Here is a 19,780-nt window from a genome sequence, read left to right as displayed (position 1 = left end):
AAAGGCACGGCTTGACAAAGAACCCAGTCTCCTGATAAAGGTTTATACTGGCACTTTCCTGTGTTTATAATACCATATGCCAGGGGCATGGCCTCTCTTTTCATCATATTGTTGTTTAACTTTTTTTTTAAACCTAATCAACCCTTAGGTTGAGGCATCTGAGAAGCAGAAACTTGATATCAATATTATTTTTTCTTTAGATTCCTCTGACTGGAGTTATCCTTTTGTAACTGCCTCAACTCAAATGTGTTTTGTATATAAAGTGAATTAAGTTTGTCAGGACCAATTGTTTCTGTTATGAGAAGGAAGTTTTATTTTTTAGAGCATTCTCAGAATAGACTCAGTATTGCCTGGGTTTTTTGGTTGTATTTTTTTCTCATGTAGGTATTCAAGCTTGTTTGCTTGCTTGCTTTTCCCTATGTTAGTTTATTATTACAGGATTATACTAAAATGTGGTTGTTTTCAAGGAGGGTTGCTATCTGAGTGTGTTTTTAAAACCTGTTTCCCTTGCAGCCTAACAGTCTCAATAGTAAGCTTTTCCTAGATCTAGGCATCTAGTCTCTGTTTAAGAGCTGCACAATCATGCTGTTCCTCTATCAGTTACTATGATAACTAGTACTTTAAATTATCATCCTTGACCTTTATTAGTCTTTCAGGCTGATCGATTAGTTAAATCCGTATTTACAGTGGTATCCAGAGAGACTTTTGGTCAAGTGTAACTGCTGGTTTGGGGTTTTGTTATTTACAGGACAGTAGCCCTTAGGATTTCCAGTTGGGGATCTGGCCCCATTGTTCTAGAAGCTGTATAAAACCAGGTTAGAAAGATGCTTTCTTCTGCCCCAGAGAACTTGCACTCAAACTGAGTTTTGGCTTGAGGAAAGTTTGAAATTTGAGGAAATCTTGAACTGTTTCAATACTACCCAGCCCCCATATGATATGCAGAGTATAAGAGCATAGCGCGTGCATTGGGAAATTCATATTCTAAAATGCAGTGAGTTGCTTTTCTGGCTTTTTGAAACTGCATTCAATGACAAAGTGACTCTTTAGCTGCTGAAGGCTGAGCCGTTGGTGCTGTACTGACTGCATCCTCTTAAGGCTATAAATATTCTTCAGCAGTACATAGTCATCGTGGTGCAACTTTTTAGCAGTCAAGAGTTTGTTGGGCAATGCACTGTGTGAGGTAAAAAGTGAAAATAAATAGTTATAGCTTAGGAGGGATGCTAATAAAATTAAAAAACGGCAAGAGCTAAACAGAAGTCTGGGCTTCTCGTTTCACTTTTTTTCCTGATTTCTCAAGATAAAAATTAACATCTTATCTCATACCTAATCCATATCTCTAGTTAAATCTACAGCTCTGAAATGCACAAAATATATTTGCATTCAGAAAAATCCTTGGCAGTAAAATAATTTTTTTTTATTATCGTATTTTAGTTTCCTTAGCTGCCCTGTGGTAGAAACAGCCTGCATAGTGATGAAGGACTTAATAGTTTTCAAGTTGTATTAAAACTACTTTGTTCTTCTGTGCTTGCTGATGAAATTGCTGAGTTATTGTGGATGATATTTAAAATCCTGGTGCATCACAAGTGACATGCGGGGTGCTTTTTATCTTCATTCTCTTGAAGCAGGTGGGATACCCTACGCAAAGCAATGGAGAACCCAGAGCAAGTGGCAGAACATCTGGGGTGCGGAACGTGGGTGATGCCTTACGCACCCCATGAACCAGGTAGACAACTGTGTACAACTGAGTCACTGTGCAATTGTTTCTTGGAATTTTTCTTAACAGAGTCATTTTTATCTAGTTGAGTTAAGGATCCATTACTGTCTTCAGGCTAGTTTCTGTCGGGTCCGTGGCACATGCTTTTTCTTCTGGTCTCAGCCAGGATCTGACAAAAATCATGAATTAAATCCACCCTGGTACAGCTAGTCCTGTGGGTCTGTCCTCTTCTGAATTAAAGCTACTGCTTACTGTTGTTCCCATGTGGACTTGGGGACAATTAGAGGAGACTGGTGAAGAAGAATGAGGCAACTAAATTGGCCAATTGATCACTGTCTCTTGCTTGCTTGCTTAATTTAGGGATGGATTTTTGCATCCCTTGGTAGCACTATAGCCTTTTAAAAAACAAAGCAGTGAACACTTTTCTGTTCACTGAGCAGTTAGGCATATCAACTAGCCAAAAGGGTGAACTGTATGCCCTGTCCCTCCTCATATTTTCTTGACTTCTTTGGAGCAAAAGCAAAAGGCTCATGATGGCATGGCATGACCAGTATTATCCCTGTTGGAGCATGGAGATTTGGTTGAACATGAGGTTTTCCATAAGTATTATTTAGTAGTCATCTCTTCCTGCAGAGAGGCCCTCCATTGTGATTAAATGAAGATTAGTATCTGTAAGATATGTATTAATTAATAGTTTGAGTGTCAGAAGAATCTCCATGCTCTTATTAAGAGCTAAAGAGGAAATGTGTTTTCTCCCTGGTGTGTCCACCTCCCTCTCCAAATGCTTCATCCCCCTGTCCCACTTTAATCAGAGAGGGAGTCCATGCTTTAATGTTGAACAAGTCTTTACAACGTGGCACTGGTCTGCTTGTTTGTATTAGAGCTGTTGTTGTGTCCAGCCAGGCAAATTGTGCACAGCTGCACAAGGTAGGTTGGCACTGAGCAGAGTAGCCAGGGTATTAAAAGTGTGTGAGGTGCACAGGATGTGTTTGACTCAAATTCAGTATATGAGAAGCATTAGAAAGGCTTTCTGCTGATATCCATAAAAGTGAAATTCCTCCTTAGTATGAAATCCTGGACCTGTGACTCCCCCACATGCAGCAAAACAAAAAGAGTCATCTGCTTGCCACATTCTTAGCACATTTTTGGTTTGGGTTTGTTGTTTGGTTGGGATTTTTTTTCTTCCTTCTTCCAAGAAAGTTGACATCCTGCTTCCAACCCCCTCCTACTGCGAAATTAACTTAGATGTAATGAAAATTAAAAGCTGCTTCAGGAATAATGCAGCTATATTCTGCTCCGTCCCAGCCGTGAAGACGAAAGGAAAGGAATCTATTTTAAACCTGGGTCCCCAAGCAGAGGTGAGTCTGCATGATGTGCAGGAGCGTGCGCAGCTGGTACCGCCCTGGCAGAGGATGGCTGGCAAGCTGGGAATCACAAATAGGGGAACACACAGCTGTAATTCCAAAGTCAGTTTGCACCACATTGTTGCTACGTGACAGGCAGTGCCAGCTAGCAAGGTGAGATGCTTGTGCTATGGTTTAGAGTGGTTTAAGTTCGTACCTCTGGTCTAGCCTGCTTTTAAGCACACATTAATTGGTGGCTGTATGAGCTCCAAGGATATTCTCTCTTCTCCCTCTGCCTCCCATTAAGTAACAAGATTACAGCAAATTGTTGGCCTAGATACAGATTTCTGTACTCCCCAGGTTGTAGATCAGACTCTGACCTCATTCTGTCTTTGCTCTCTGACATCTACATCCTGCGAAATTTGCTGGGTCCTTTGTCCTTATGGCTTCACTCTTTTTAAGTGTTTACCGCTGTGCACGAGCAGTGGCATAAGCATGGCTCTTGACCAGCTCAAAACAATCTTGACTGGCTCCTGTGTAGCAGAACCCCAGGACATCTGGGCTACCCTGGAGTAATCCAGACCTGAAAGAAGAGGAGGAAGGAAACCAAACTTCAGCACACTTCACTCACTTCAGTGAGTTTTCCTAGTGCCTGAGTGCTCTCAGCCTGGTGGGGCATCCCTGGTGGGGCATTAGGCTGCCCAGTGAGCTGCTGTCAGCTCATGCTGGTGAAACTCTCCTGACTCCCTCTCCCCTGCGCTCTCCCTTGTGTGTGTCTTGTGCCTCTTGATCCCCTTGTCCAGATCAATGATAAAGATATTAAACAGAACTGGCTGCAATACTGAGCCCTGGGGAACACCACTTGTGACCAGCCGCCAACTGGATATAATTCAGGTGCTCCTTACCTTCTGAGTACAAGGTATTAGTCTGTTCCACTACAAGTTGCTTCCTATCAGCCTGAAACTACTTTTTAATAAATAATCAGAAGTCTATTTCATTGAATAAAATATTTTAAAAAATAAATAAATTAAACCCCAAACCTCTTGTATTAGTATGTGAGGATATTAGAGCTGTGGTACCCATGTAGTGCATTTTTAATTCATGCTCTTCAAATAAAGACTTAGCATATATTTGTGCAGCAAGACAGTAGGAATTTTCATGCTAATCTGAACTGTTGCAATAGCAGATATTTAGGCAGTGGATAATCTACTGGGTAAATTTTCACATGCTTTTTGACCTTTTTGATGCTGGCATTGCCTAGTCTTCTCAAGTAGCAACAGAGATAATTTGGCCCCTGAGATAAAGAAGGAGAGATAAAGTTATTTTTAGCAATCGCTTGCTTTAGTTCTGGCATTTTGTTCCATCCTGACCATCCTCCTCACAGACTGAAAGGATGCAGCTTATTTATTATGTTTTACCATATCTACTGTTCTGCCTTTTGATATCAGGCAGAGCTGAGGTTTGCCATTTGGTGACTTTCCTACCAATGCAGGGGCAGCCCTTTGCATTCTGGAGATCACAGATCAGCCACGAATCTTCAGTTTTAATCCTTGTATTTAATTCCTCCCCCTTTCACAGTCCTAGTCGTTAGAAGCCTCCTTTCTCTCTTAGAGGAAATTTCTTTTTTTTGCTTTTCTCTTTTCCTAGAATTGAGATTCCAGGAACTGAAATTGCTAAGAAAGCTTGAAATGCTGTGAGAAATATCGTCACTTCAGATATAATCTGTACAACTGCATAAAATCAGCATGTGTGTCTTCTGTAAGTTACAAAAAGAGTATTTAGTATTGTCATCTTCAAAGTTTCTAAATGTTTTGAGCTTATTTTACTTCTGTGTTTGGGAACTACCTGTATTTCCATCCTCTTATTTCTTGATCCTGTGTATTTTATATTGTGGAAAGTGTTGGTAGCATTATGCATATGGAGGCTGAACCCCATGTTTCAGTCATGGGGACAAAAAAGTGTGACATTACAAGCTTGTAGTGGAGTGTTGCCTTGGAGCCCCTATTCTCCTCTGTGACCGTCTCTTCCTCGACGTTGCACTCCAGACTGCCACTGAGAAAGGCATTTTCTCTCCACCGCAAATACTCTCACTTTTGTGTGTCTTCTTGGTAAGAACTGAATTTCCTCTCATCAGACTGGCTGCACGTAGGCAGCTCATCAGTCCACCTTGAACTTTCTGACTTTCTCATTAACCAGCATGGGTGTTTTAACATGAACTGTCTTTCCCTGAAAACAAATGAAAATGCTTGTTCCAGGACCACACTGTGTATGTTGGGGGGAACAGGGTGGATGTGTGGGAAGAAAAGTATTAGGTTAGAAAAAATATTTAGGATATATACATTTTTATTTATGTTCTATATTTAGGTATGAGAAGGGAAGTTATTTTTTTCCTCTTCTGCAGTTCTCTCAAGCTCATAAAGCATCTGTTTCTCAGCCTCTATTGCTCTTGCCTGAACTGAGGTTGTTGGTGGCCCTGGTTGCCCTTCAAGGAGGCTTTGTCCTGATAAAGGAACCCATTGGGAGGGCCAAAGGCGCACAGGCACCCAATGTTCAGTATGCAACTGCTTATCTCCTGGCAACATATTTGTGGAATATGGGTCTTGATACTAATAAAGTAGGTGAACTGCCATTATCTCTGATTTCTCTTTCTGAAAAAGGAATTGCGCGGAAAAATGTAAAGTGAAAGAGAGAAAATACTGCCCAATTCATGGAGCTCTTGTGAACACTTTCATGCCAGGGATGCTTCACACACCTCAATCACTTGATCTTGATGAATAAATCAGAAAACTTCGTAAGAATGTGTTTTCTCTTGACATTTTGTTTCTTCATCCCTTCTCTCTGTTCATCTCTGCACCCACGTTGCAATGTGGAGCTGAAGTGGACTCAATATCTTTAAAGCTCAGGGAAGGTTCAGTTCAGGTCTGGGGCACAGCTGTTGGTTTTTCACTTTGTTCAGTCATGTTCTCTAGCTAAAGTCCTTCTAACTGAGGAAGGAGGATTGCAGGATGCCGGGGTGTTTGGCCACAGATATAGGGGAAAAACTTGCACTTTTTGATCCTTTGAGGTTTCCTATCTTTTCTGTTCCACTTTAGTGGTTTCTTAAAAAGGAAGGTTGTTGATATGTGAAGCCTGTGCTCTGTCTGATATTTAGAGGGCTGAACAGTTCGTTTTCAGAAAGAGTGATAAGATCTCCTGGCAGCTGAAAACGAGAATAATTCTGTTCCCTGGTGTATGCCCTCAACTCCCCCAGAAAATAACTTGGACATAAATAGTTGATCAAAATAAAGTCTATGGTCTGATCCCATGAACTGAAGATATTTAGTTTCTATTCCCAGTTTTGCAGTACTGTGCTGTGTAAATGCCTCAGTTCTCCATCTGTGAAATGGAGATAAATATTTTTTTTTTTCTCACAGAGGTCCTGTGTGAGTTAACAAGTTTGCATGGAAATAAGTGCTTTAGAAGCGGTTGCTACTAAGATTTTTCTGATTTCCAGCTGATGATAGCAGGGAGACACTCACAGCTGTCTTAGAGACTCACACTAACTGTTTAACCGTGTCTCCTGGAAGACCAGGCTGTTTCCCAGGTGTAAGAGGAAAAACAAAGGACAACATCCAGGCCATGCTGAATTGACAAAAATATTGTTAGCGTTAGGGGATCAAGATTGTAGCTGTAATCAATACAGATCTATAGACCTCTTTTTCATAGTCATAGGACCAGATCTGCACAGCTGCTTAGCATTTAGCAGTGCTTTTTTTTTGTTTTGGTAGCTAGAAATGTAAGTACCTTTCCATCTGGACTCTCCTGGTTAGGGTAAAGTGATACATACTAGTGTCCACTAAAATAACACTTCTGCTGAATCAAAATAGCGTTTTTACACAAGTTGAACATAAGAAGATGAGAGAAAAATATTTGGGAAAAAGGAACTTAAATTACTGCTTCAGCAGAAAAGGAAGGGCCTGAAGACATCGTAATGAGATTAATAGAAGGGAAAGCTCTTATTTCTGAGGGAGTGCTGAACAGCTGGTCATAAGAGGAGGAAATATTGCTTTTTTTGATCAAGTTTGTTTTAGAACTATATTTCAGCAACATGCAAAGTTAAATTATGCAAGGAATAAAATTCTGGGGAAAAAAAGGACCAATGGTGGAGGGGGAAGCAGTTGCTTATATAAAAGAAAGCAAATTTCAGAACTTTCTATTTTGAATAGATGAACCTTTTTGAAACACTTTTTCTTTTTTCTATCAACCACAGAAATACTAGTTAATTTTGTTTCTGAAAGGCAGATTAGTTAAAATTACATATTTTCAATTGAAAATTCTTCTGCCAAAGAATATTTCAGCAGCTTTTGTGTGACTCAGTTTAACTGAACCAAAACTGGGGTCCTAAAACAGGGGGGATGGGGCAGCCACATGTGTCTCAAGCCCATTCCTTTGAGGTCAGCCCTTCCAAAACAGGCTCCTTTCCCCTCACTCTAAAATGCCACCTGGTATATCATTTGCAGCATGACACCCCTGGATAGTGTATATTCTCTGCATCCTTTACACCATGATAGAGACTGAACCTTTTGTGGGCTCTGGTTTTGCTGTTAGCAGTACTGTGATGCTATAGAAATATGGCTTGGGTGACCACGTGAAATTAAGTGTTGGCAAACAACGTTGCAGGGGAATGTATTTTCTGGTATCCCTCTAAGACAACATATGTAGTTTTATTACTTTAAAAATAAAATCTCAGAAGCGAAGCTTTTCAAAGAGTCATACTGGTTTGAAAGACAGGATTTCAAATCATGGAAAATCCTGCAGCCATTGTGAAAAATCAGTTTTCACTTTGACTTCTAGAAATCTCTGCTGAAATTACTCCTGTTAGAGGGGATGAAGCTGACTGTCGATTCCCCCCTGTACAGCACAAGCCCAGTATTCATCTTCCTGGCTTTTGCCTGTTTATATCCAGCATCTCTGCAATCCAGATGGGGAAGAGCACATGTGACAGCGTGTGTGTGTGTGTGTGTGTGTGTGTGTGAGATTTGGAGCAGCAGATGGGTGCGAATGACAAACTGTTGCCTGTGTAGGCACCTACCTAGAGATTACTCAGAGTCCTGCCTCTGTGTGTTGTTGTTCTGTTCCTATGCACCGTTATCAAAGAGGACAGGGCTCCCGTGTCTGAAGCTTTACCTAACTTGACAGGGATCCTGTGCAGGCATCCATATTTCACTGCCTTTCAGTACTGATGTCCATTCGTGATGTGCCTTCCACCTAAGGAAGCACTGACCGTATTAAAAATTGTATAGGGAGAAAACCAAGGTGGGATTGACTTTATATCCGAACTCCCTAGTAAAGAGAGATGCCACTTCAGTGTCTTTTTGTTCCCCAGGTGGGCCTGTTACCCTGCATTTCTTGCCCTACTTGAGTTGCCTTTCCCTTTTCTGCTCTTGCTCTGAATGTGTTCTGTATAAAGAGAAAAGTGATGGAAAGTGAAGTTCACTAAGAGAGAAGAGGTCAGTGTTTCTGTTGTGGTCCTACACCTATAGCTTTTGATATTCTCACTGCAGGGGCATGCCATTTTCAGCTGACACAGAATTTCACACATTGTCCGACAACATGACTGCAATGAAAATGATGCCATTTTCAGTGGTGGGGAAATTTATGTCCCAAATGTATTTTTGCATGCATTTCAGCTGCACTGTCACTTAAAATTATAGGACAGGAGCTCTAAAATGCATGTGTAACTTGCTTCCTTGAACTAGTCCCTTTTGAGTCAGCAGGGTCACCAATGCTGTGGTCGTGCATGCACGTGTACTTGCTAGGTTAGGAATGAAGTTAGCACAAGGTTTGGTGTCTGGCTCATGGCAGTGATTTTAAATCCACAATTTCTGTAATTTCTCTACCTGTTAGTCCTGCCAGCTCTGCTGTAGGTCTTGACTGGGGTACCAAAAGGGAAGCCTCACTCTGCTAGTGCTCCAAACTCTGCTCATTTCATAGAGCCAGCGAAGCACCAAAGCTTGGTGCCTGTGGTCCCATAAATTTGAGGTAGGTAATCAAACCCTAGTGCTGTCTGGCTGAAAGACGTATTCTCTGGCCAGGAATTTTCATGTAAATGTCAGTGTGAAATTATCGTGGTGAATTTTCTCTGACAGTTGTTTTTTTCTTTATTTTAAACCATCCGGTTACAAGGATGAGTAGAAAAGATTCCTAGTTTGCTGCTGGATAGACATCTGAGACCCATGTGAGCACCCAGACGAGGACAGTTGGAGGAGATGCGGGAACTGAGCTGCTTGGGGAAGGAGTGGGTGAAATGTGTCATGCTGGAAGAAGATCACTGAACTGATTTAATTAGTTCTGTTTCAGAGGATTCATTTTTGCTCGGGTCACTGCTACGTTCATCTATTTGCTTTTTCCCCCCTCTTAGCAATAGACAAATGCAGGGTGATAATTAATTTGGCAGGTTGATTGAGAATGGGTGGCAGAGGGGAGTTTTCCTGGATGAGTGATGAAGCATTGCTGGTTGAGCTTAAAGTGAATAGTCTGAAATAGAAAGTAGTTAGTATAAAATTCCCCCAAGGGTGTGTTTAAACTGAATGTACTTTGAGTTTTGACATTGAGGTTTTTTAGTAAGCTACCAGTCTCTATGGTGTAATTTTAGGACATTTCCTAGCTGGGATCTAGCTGTTGAAATGTCAGTGCTATTCTTCTGCATTGTGAAACCTCAAAACCAGGAAAATGGGGTGTTAATGAAAGAAGTAGCTTGTCTATGTGGGTGTCAGGCTGGAACAAGCTTTGGCGGAGTGATGCTCTTTTCTTTTCCAGGCCAACCCTGGAGGCTGAGGCTTCACCTGACCAGATGCAGTGCTGCTTTCATGGTAGGAGAAGGCACTGTGGGTCAGTCTGCTCTGTGCACTAGGTTGAGAGAGGCCAAATTCTCAGTATCTTAAAATTTTCATTACTGAGTCTCAGCTATCCCTCAGTGGGCTACCAATAAAACTAATGCATTTCATGAAAATGAGCTGCTGAAAGTGTAAGAAATTATGTTTCTGGCTTTCTGCATCACTGTATTTTAGCCTCACCAGGGGCTGATTCCTGTAATCACTGTGGTTTCTGTTTCACACCAGGTAGACATTAAGTTGCCATATTAAAAAAAAAAAAAAAGGTTTGTTTTTTCCTTTTCAGTAGGTGCATATGGTAGCAGAAGAGATCTGATTTATTCAAACTACTGAATCCTGTTGCTTACAGAATTTCCAATTTTGGGGGGCAGTGGCACTGCAACTTTTATTTGACTTTTCTGACCAAGCAGTTGGGGTTTGGGGGTTTGCTCTCTCAGCCTCTACCCCCTTCCTTTTCGTAACTGGCTCTTTGCTCTGATGAGAGATTTTGAGTTGGCAGCTATGATGAAATGCCATCCTGCGCACACGAGGGAAGTGCAACAGGGACACAATTAAGTCATGCTTGTCCCTACCCCCACCACTGTGGCTCAGTTGTCTTGCAGAGGAACCACTTCTGAAGGTTAAATGTCTGGTGAAACCTTCATGCTTACTCAGTCCTAAGGGGTTTTTGCTGCTGAGACTGACGGTAAGGATGTCGGTTTGACAGGATTTTGGTTTTGGGTTTTTTTCTTGTGAGGTAGACACTTACCCACTGGGAATTGAATTGAGAAATTCCTATTTTTGTGCAGACTGCCAGAGAGTGGTCAGCTGTTAGGTTGCACTTCCTAAACTAATTGGATTGTCTTCCATATGACCTTTCTTGTTTTGCATTAGTATTGTGGGTGATTCACCTAAAATCAGAGCTTGACTGAAAAATTCTGTAAAAATTTTCCTACTCTTTCAGTGGATTTTTAATTGCTATGCAAAAAGGCATCCCCTGTATCTTCAAGGAACTAATTTCTTTGGAAGCAGAGACTCTGCTGTGCACTGATAACTAGCCAAAAAGAGCTCGTGACATCTTTGAGACTTGTGTTGCGTAACGACAGAAAGTGCAAATACCATATATGAAACTAGAATCTCTGTAAAGATGGAAAGTGAGAGAAAAACAATGCACTAAAGAGAGAACGGTCTTGCTAACATACATTGCAGAACAAATTTTTTTGTAGAAGTCTTTAGACTCCTTTAAAAAATACATAATAGGCTTTAGATACCTAAACGTGCTTTCAGACTATGCTGACTTTGCTGCAGTAGCTAGCTAGTTTATCAAACCTGTGCCAGGCTTGGTATTGTGACTGGGGTTCTTAATGCATAGTTAATGATTCCCAATGGAAAAAAAGTAAATAAGCTTTCTGACTTTTTCTAGGAACTTGATTGCACCAGAATGGACTTGACTGTGTAGCTTTGAAATCCAGGAACTTAATGTGTCTACTTTGAATAACAAGCAAGGTTTAAATTGTAATTTTCTTCTTTTTAGAAATCTATTTTTGTTCTTTTCTTAGCTTGCTGTTACATTTAGGAGTCTTGATATTGCTGTGTTGCCTTGTGTCATGGTTTAACCCCAACCGGCAACTAAGCACCACCCAGCCACTTGCTCACTCCTCCCCAGTGGGATGTGGGAGAAATCAGAAGGGTAAAAGTGAGAAAACTGGTGGGTTGAGATAAAGACAGTTTAAAAAACAAAAGCCACACATGCAAGCAAAGCAAAACAAAGGCTTCCCATCGGCAGGCAGGTGTTGAGCCATCCCCAGGAAAGCAGACCTTCATCACAGTTACTTGGGAAGACAGACACCACAACTCTGAATGTCCCCCCTTCCTCCTTCTTCCCCCCACTTTATATGCTGAGCATGACACCATACGGTATGGAATATCCCTTTGGTGAGTTGGGGTCAGCTGTCCCAGCTGTGTCCTCTCCCAAATTCTCGTGCACCCCGAGCCTACTCACTGGTGGGGTGAGAAAAGGCCTTGACTCTGTGTAAGCACTGCTCAACAATAACTAAAACATCCCTGAATTATCAACACTGTTTCCAGCACAAAGCATAGCGTCATTCTAGCTACTTTGAAGCAAATTAACTCTATCCCAGCCAAAACCGCTCACCCTGGCATCCCCATACCAAGAAACCTTCTTCTGTAGGTTACCGTCTGTAAGTTATGGCCATGACTAAAGTGGGAGGATATCAGAGTATCTGTGCCCCCATTTTTTATTTCACCAGTATGGATATTTTTTTCTAGGGCCTTGGTTTTCATGATTATGCTCAGAATGGGAAAGTGAGTACATAGAAAATTGCTTATTGAATACTAGTCCACCAGATCTACATGTCTATTATTAATCCACCAGATCAGTTTATGGGGATAAAGAAATCTATTTATGATCAGTTTAATTGTTTTATTCATTTATTCTGGAAATCTTTTAAATATCCAGATTAAGATAAGGAAGCCTTTGCTAAAAGAAATCTGCTCCACATCTGCAAGTAGCTCTTTGTGTAGTGTCCATCCTTGGAGATCACTGAAGAATAAGAGTTTCTTGTCTTTTTAAAAAAAAAAAAAATCAGCCCTTTTCTGTATTTTGCTACAGCTCTGCCTCCAAAACCCATTGTTAAAATCCTGTTTTATGTGCAAAAGATTAATAGGGACCTGAAAAATTCCTTGGTAGGACTGAAAATAATAGAAACCTGTATGGATTTGTTTTATTACTGTCATCTGTTTAAGTAGTTGTGACAAAAATTTATAAAATCCAGATACAGGGTGTGGAGGTGAATATTCCCCTGCCTTTTCTTTTTCCCACCTATGTTTTTTTTATTTCAGTCTACCTTCACACTATCTAAAGTTAAACCTGCTCATTTCAAGAGGTGACATGGAGCAAGGGGCATGACAGTTGTCCACGAACTCACTGCTGCCAGTTTGCTGTGTCGTACATTTTCGTGCCTACTGCTCTCGTGCAAGGGAGCCAGGATCCCTGAAGAAGTCAGATTCAGTTTATTGTCTGGAAATATTCTAAAAGGTCACATGCTGCCATGAGAAAAGTCCTCAAAAATGTAGTCTTTCTCTTGCCGTCTCGCCCAGCGCCAGATATGATCTCATTCCTTCTATTCCTTTGGAGCTGAGTCCGTGGTTAAGTCCTCAGGATGGTTTCTTTGCCGTGCCTGTGGGACAGTCGCTGCTGGTGCCTTTCACGTTATCCTCCTGTGCCGCGGCGCCCATTCACCTTCCCTCAGCCTTACCTCGCCAAGTGCCCTTTTTCTCCATTCCCTTCTGCCACGGTGGCTCAGTTTCATGTTCACTGTCTCAACAGAGTATCTGCCTGATACGTATGTTTTTCCCCCGTTTTGTGTAGTCTCTGGTGGTGCTGTGGTTTGTTGCTTGACCTGCCAGTCAGGTTGAGAGGGCTGTAGGGATCGAGGAGGCAGCTCACTCAGGAGCTACCAGCTTCAGAGGGCTTAACTCCATCCCTGCACAGGGCTCATCCTGCAGGGAAGCCATTCACTGCAGCTCCTCTCCAGACCCATCATTCTACCTTGCTGCCTCTAACTCCAGTTCAAAGCAATGCCAAGTTTTAATGCATTTCTGCCTGTGCCTTGGTTTAAAAATCTTATTTCTGCTTCCAGCTGTTGTCCAGCAGTCCACAAGCCTTTGAAATTACTTATTTGATTAGGAAGCACCTGAAAGGCTCTTACACCCCCCACCCCCACCCCCCACCGGTTATATTCATTTAGTTAGTTTATTTTGGTGGGGGGGGAGGGTGTTTTGTTTTTTAACCAGTCTCAGAATGGGGGCTGACCTTGATGATTTGCAGGGCTCCAACATGCTGGGAGCGTTTAGGTGGAGAGTTTCCTCCCCACTAATTGCACAGCCAGAGGCCACGATGGGGCAAGCGTGCAGCTTACATATCTGGCTGAACAGCGCAGCTCTGACATCTCATGCTTTAAGCTGACCCTGGGAGTTGGCAAGTGATTGTGGAAAAGGGATTGTTTTTCCAAATATTGGATCACTTTGCTATCTGTGTGTCATAGCCTACACGTGCCTGTGTATGATCACGCTCACCACACAGCAAGGAAGACATTTCTGACGCTTCAGTTGCCGAAACGGCAAGCTGCAGCTGTGCCATTTGATGGAGAAGGTGGTCAGCACAGCCGTGCAGTTGCTCCCCGTTACTTTATCAGGATCTGGCAGCGCTGAATCTCAGCAGCTACAGCCCACTTAGCTTCTCCTGCTGATGGTGTCCACACTGAAACTGCACTCCCCAAGTCAGTCGAGTTTATCCTGATTACCATGAAAATGCATGGTCTATCAAATAGAAGGTATCCTACTCAAAATAGCATGTGCAAAAAAACCCTGTTAGTTTCTGTATGATCTGACTCCTGCATATTTGTAAAAATAAATATTTTTTCTAATATGCAATCAAGAAAATAATTTGTGCTTTTTTGTTACTGAAAAAGAAGTTTATTGGGAACATTTTGTGCTTACATGCTGGTAACAAACAGTTTCTTTTTACCAGTGGAAATATGATCCTGACTGAAGCATAGCTAATACCCATTCAGTCAGAGAATATGTATCATACTGTGCCCCATTCAGCACAAGCTGTAAGGAGGCAGTGTCAGAGAACTCAACAGTGAGACACTATTCCCCATCCTCAACATGCCCATTCAACAAAATCTCTTCCAAAGAGGGAAGATGTTATGCTCATGTTTAAATACAGGCTCTGCTATTTTGGCAAAGGTTGAAACTGGGTGCCAGCCAGATTGGATGCTCCTATCTAGCTCTACTGGACACTGATTCCTAAATATAAGCAACTCTAAAAACTGCTGGCTACCACCCAGCCAAAACTTCTCAGAATCTCATTGGTAATTAATTTTTGCCGCTACTAAATGCTCTGAATCCTTGCAGGAGAGGCAAAAAGGCATTTTTACAGGTTCTCAGCTGTTTGGGGGAGCTCAGGGTATCCTATTCGTGTATTGCAGCCAGTTCAAAGGAGAAAATTGCATGCAAAGTGTTTGGCTCCCGATCACAGATGGGGCAGAGGAGCAATTTCTCTAGCATACCTGTGCTTTGCATTGTGCTCACCTTTTGTTTATTCAGTAGAGGAGAGCAGGGCTCTCTTATGCTCACTGTAATGGAAATGCAGTGTCCAGCCGTGGCCTGTAATCTTTAAAGTCCAAGGAAGAAGACAGTGAGTTGAGGCAAGATCCTGACATGTGCATTTGGACTATGTGATCCTGCTTCAGTCTCTTTGAATCCCATTTACTAGCTTTGGCGAGTTATGGCTGATTTAGCTCACTTTTGTCATCACCATCTAATTATTTTTATAACTATAAAAGTGTTGTGTATGTCTAAATACATATCTAAATAAAATTCCATAGTAGTAGACTATAATCTGAATTGAATTAGCATAGTCTCCAAATTGATTTAAAGCCTTTTATTAAACACTAGATATAACTGCTTCATTGGTCCTCTTAATTCCTTACCATGAAAAGATCTGTTCATTCCCTCTAATGAAACTGTGCCGAGTGTTGTATTTGCTTAAATAGAAAACTGCCATGGTTTCAAAATGCTGTTGCATTGTGCTGCTGAGTACGCTCTCCCCTTCCCTAAGAGTATACATGGGACTCCTCATATTCTAAATGTTGGGGTTTTTTCCCACTTATGCCCAGTTGTGAAGGTCCTTATAATAAGATTATGCCTTTTTTATTTCTGTGAGTTGTTTTTTGGGTTGAGCGTTTTGGTTTTTTTGAGCCATGGCATAGTTAGCAGTATTGCTGGTTCAAGGGTGCCAAAATCAAAAACCTAGGCCAGAAAAGATGATTTAAGGGAAAAACAAGACCTAGCTAAAAAGGTTTCAATTGTCATTCTTTACTTTCTGTCTTTTTATTTATTTAGATCTTTTACGGTATGCGTGGGTCACATTTTCTTGCAGTTCTCTAATACTAAGGAGGCTTAGAATTATGGTTTATGAATTTTAATGAAAGTTGAGATTATTATGTAATCATATGCTGGGGCTTTAATTAAATCACCAAATAGAAGAACTGCATTTAGACAAGTGAGAGCTGAAGATGCCAATTTTTAAATGTCTTTATTCTACTTTGGCATGGGTATCTCTGATACCTAATGCAAACAGTCCCTTATACCGTTTCTTACTCCTTTGCAGGTATCATTGCATTGGTGAACATCTGGTTTACATTTAAAATCTGGTTTTAGAACCACAAGGCCATATTATAGTGTTTATAACAAAAGCCTGAGTTTTAGAGCACAGGCTACCATCCTACATGTTCAGAGCGAGCTACCCTTGTTTCACTTCTCTCTTTCTCTCTGTGACTGCAATTTTGTTATTAGGGTCTCCTCCATTCCTGCCTCCTTTTCCGTTCAGTCCTCACACTCAGCTGGGCTCTGGGAAGCTGTTTTCCCTGGAGACCTGTTAGTCAATTAGTAAGGTAGATCGAGCCAGCTGGCTTTAGAAAAGTCCATGTTTTTGTGCATTCTTGAACATGCAAGAGTTGTTCTTGTTGCTGAAAGCTGCCTTCATCTTTAAGAGTTAAAATTGTCACAGCTGGGTTTCCAGGACAGTTTTAGATGAAATGTAAAGTAGATACTTTCCTTCTGAGAGGGACTGCAGGCGTATAAGCCATGTGGGAGTTTTGAGTTTGATTTTATCCCTCCTTTTCTGCTGCTGGTACACTCAGCTTCAGCAGCCTGGTCAGTAAAAATGATAAAGAAAAGTAATTCAATGGTGTGAGGCTGTTTAACATCACTCTAGACCAAATCGATTCATATTAATTTTTAGAGGAGGTGGTGGGGTCTGGAATAAACCCTTCTGTTAGTGATAAACAGATCCCTCTACTTCCAAATGCATTTTTGTGTCTGTATCTGTTTTCATGCATACACCAATTGAACAATGTATTTTTTTCAGATTTCAGAAGGTTGACTCGGGCTCAGTTGGATTTATGCACACTATGTTTCTAAGTGTTGTGGTTGTTTTGTTGAGGTTTTTTTTTAAATACTCTTTTCTTCATCTTTTGATTTCTACAAAGCTTGTGAAAATTGTGATTTCCAAGTAGCCTGATAGGTCAGGCATACTGGCTGTTTGTCCATTCAGAGAAGATCTTTCCCAGGTTCAGAACTAATCTAGTCCAGTGTGGCTTGCTGAGCTAAAAGGTGTCTTACGGAGGCAGTCATCCCTCTGTAGGATGTTGGCCTGGGAGAAATTCTGTTACAACTGCTCTATCTGTTTATTTGTTTTGTTTTCTGTCTTATGTCTTAAAGCTTGAGGCCTTTTCTAAGTGTGGTATACTTTTCATTTAATTTTTTCCTCCTTCATTGCTTTTGTTTCTGTGGACCATTGCAGATAGGCCAAGAACATTCTAGCATGAGATGAAAACTGTTTTCTAGGTTGTGAGGAAGAAATACATTTTAAAGTCAAGTAAGATTTGAAGATTATAAAAAAGGGAGGAAAAGGTTGGCTTCATAGGGTCATGAATTTTACTACCATGCTTGAAAACTGCCTAGAATTGGCGAAGTCTCTTACCATCCTAGAACTCTTCCTTTGCTTCCTCGTGCTCACCATTTTACCAGGTGATAACCACAGGGTTAACTCAGTAGAGCATCCTGGCATAGTAGGTGACATACAAAGAGACAAGAATTATGTTGAAATTCTTTTACTCTAGGGGCAGTGGATCTATCAGCAAAAATACAAACAAGGCTGATTCCACAAAGGCACATTTGTAGAGAAATTAGATGAAATGCAGGTTGTGTAATTTGCTATGAGGAGTTAGCAATTTGCTAATAAAACAGTGCCAGAATAAGCAAGGGGTCAGTTCACTGGTTCAAGTGAGTTTATGACTGGTTGCTTCATTGGTGAGTTTGACCTCTCTTCCATAAGTGATTTTGGTAGTTAGATGCTGAGAAATGGAGCAAGGATGAGTTGTTATAGCCTCCAGACTAATTTTTCACTGTAACATTAGCTGCTACTGCAACATCCAGCAGGAGCACCCTAGGCTTGCCAACACCTGGTAGAGGACAAGGGCTAGAGATGGGGGACCTGGGCCTAAAGGCATCTGCAAGCTGTGGAGGAGGAGGAGCAGCAGATCAGGGGCTGGCTGTGGGGCTGGGGAAGCACAGGAGAGCTGAAAAACTGAGGGCTGAAAAACTGTGTGGAGATGTGAAGCACCAGGCAGTAATTCGGGAGCAAGGTGGGAAAACTGTGCCTGAAGAAGAATGAATGTTCAAGAGGCTTTGAGCTGGCCTTGGGGATTGGTGGTGCTCACAAATAACCACCCCTGCCCCACATCAGTCTGGTTTCCTGGGACTGGCTGGACTGGGAGCATCCCTATGCTTGATGTATCTCCTCTAATGGGACTGATAACTCCAAGCTCAACTCTTGACTGCATTACTTATTTTTGGTGGCAATAGTAAAGCAACCCTTCGCTTTTCAGTAAACTGTGGATTCAGTGAGGGTAGGAGCATGAAAAGCCTGGCAGTGGGATCTCATGCTACACTTGGTTTTGAAGGTGTGGTATGTTCTGCCAAATGACTATAGAGCCTGGAGAACCACAGTAACTATAGCCAGGCCTGTAACATTCATCCTTTTTTCTTAACTGTGAAATAACAGGCATAATTTTTGTGCCAATTTTACTGGTAGGAAGTTGTAGGTAAAGATATCCTTTATCATGCTGGGAATTGCAGGTGGTCAGACTCATGCTAAATTAATTTTTCTTTAGCCAAGTAAATTAAGAAAGCAGGCACCACTTTCCCACAAGGCATAGGGGCTGAGGAGTTAAAACTGAAGGGCTTTTCTTGATCCAGAGTGGCAGGAGCCAGGGAGGAAGCACAGGTATGTGGGTTTTGGCAGAGGTTCTGTGAAGCATATAACCTTTGGTAGATGCATCTCTTGGTAGCTTTTCATGCCGGTTATTTACTGTGAGGCCGGCTTTCATAAACATCAAAGCTTGGTTTCATACAGTAATGAGCAAACATAAGAGTATGGAGAAACAAACAGACAAACCTGGCACAGCCAGTGTTTCCACCAACAGTATGTGGAAAAAGGAAATAATTACAGTAAAACAAGGGAGTCAGTCGTGAGGCTGTATCAGGTAAAAAAATGGTGTGACATTTCTGATCTTTGATGCCTATCTGCATGTGCGGTTTGTCTCCAGTTATGAGGGTAGGTAATTATAAGTAATAATTTAAAGAAATGAAGGAGCCCTTGGAGAAGGAAAGCATAAGTTGGAATAGTTGATGGAGAAGATAAAGATTTCATATGAGATGTATGTGGCTTTCCTCATTTTTTGAAGTAGTTTTAATCTCTTGTCCTGGGATGAGTGTTTCAAAAGCATGTTCTGCAATAAGCATAGATTGTAAATCTCGTTGCCTACCTCTGACCTGGGAGAAGACATTTCCTTTGGGAAAGAATGTTGGATAAAAAAAGAGCAAGATAATGTTCATGACTGTAAGTCATTACATGTCACATTAACCCTCCTATCTTTCATTTACATATTTTTATATTTGCATTAAGCTATGCTCATATGAGTAAGAAAAAGCATTACGCAGAAGAGATCCTTGAGTAGCTATGAAAAAAGCCAGCTCCCAGTCTGGAACACACGCTGGCCGAGTGCTCAGAGGCAGGATTAGCAGCAGCAGCTGCTCCACCGGATCTGTGCCTGGGCACTCCCTGGTGCTTTCCAGGGTTTTTTTAGGCAGGTGTGAGGATAGCTTTATTGTCAACAGTTCACGTTTGCCCATAATCTTCGGATATATAAAGTAGTAATAAAGCCTACTGGTTATTCTCCTCTTTTTTTGTCCCCCACCATGACATACATGGAAGGAGC

General features: G+C 41.5%; 1 protein-coding gene across 1 annotated transcript in view; it reads left to right on the top strand.

Moving 5' to 3' along the window:
* The window catches only part of PDE3A (phosphodiesterase 3A), a 278,295-nt gene that overhangs the window by 150,666 nt on the left and 107,849 nt on the right, over positions 1-19,780 (top strand).

This window comes from Strix uralensis, chromosome 5, assembly GCF_047716275.1.
Source record: "Strix uralensis isolate ZFMK-TIS-50842 chromosome 5, bStrUra1, whole genome shotgun sequence".
Lineage (NCBI taxonomy): Eukaryota > Metazoa > Chordata > Aves > Strigiformes > Strigidae > Strix > Strix uralensis.
Note: the sequence above shows the minus strand (reverse complement) of the source record. Positions and strands in the feature narration are given on the sequence as shown.